This window comes from Monopterus albus, unplaced genomic scaffold (assembly GCF_001952655.1).
Source record: "Monopterus albus unplaced genomic scaffold, M_albus_1.0 scaffold355.1, whole genome shotgun sequence".
Classification (NCBI taxonomy): Eukaryota; Metazoa; Chordata; class Actinopteri; order Synbranchiformes; family Synbranchidae; genus Monopterus; species Monopterus albus.
The window spans coordinates 574,825-575,682 of record NW_018128235.1 but is presented as its reverse complement, the minus strand read 5'-3'; positions in this window follow the sequence as shown (position 1 = coordinate 575,682).

Genomic DNA, 858 nt, shown 5'->3' with positions numbered 1-858 from the left:
GTGTCTGGAGAGAGGGAAGTCTGGGCATCTTTGCTTAGACTGCTGCCCCCGTGACCCGGTCCCGGATAAGCGGAGGAAAATTGATGGATGGATGGAAGTTTAGAAATAATTTTAAGAGAAGCATGAATGTCATTGAAGAGCTTGTTGGGAACTCAGTTCTTTTCACCGTTAACTCTGAGAGAATGGTGGATTTTCAGCTCAGCCAGGCACAGGATTACTGCACCATCTGCTGGTCCGGGACAATGGACCGGTCGTCTTTCAAGTTGAGCTGGCCCTCGAGGTCACGGCACCAATTGTTGGACCCTGTACTTTTCACCACGCTAACTCTGAGAGACGAAGCAGTCCAAGTAACTTCAAAACATGCTGATTTATTCAATGAACACAGGTAAAAATTAACATTACACGCTCAGGAGTCTTTGCACCTCCAACATGCAGCTGAAAGATGAAAAGCCCTGAACCATAACAGGCCTATATATTATATCACTTCGGGCTAACCCCATACTACAGGGACGCCAAACCGTGACGCCTCCTGGTGCCAGCTTTGCAGCTGGCCAGAGCAGTAGTCAAAGCATGAAGAAAATCAATGTGTGAATGTCTGTTGATTATGTGGTGTGTAGCTAAAACATTCTGACATGACATTAAGCATAAGAAAATATTATGACTACGATTATGGTTAAACACGTCATAACAATAATATTAAACATTCTGTCTGCTAACAACAATCAACTTTCTGTCTAGTTATCCTTGAACCTGAACAACCTGGAGTACCTTTAAGAATGACTAAGCATTTAACAGCCTGAGCTAGACTGTCTACTCTAAACATTTCTAATACATAAAATATCTAACCAATATCTATCT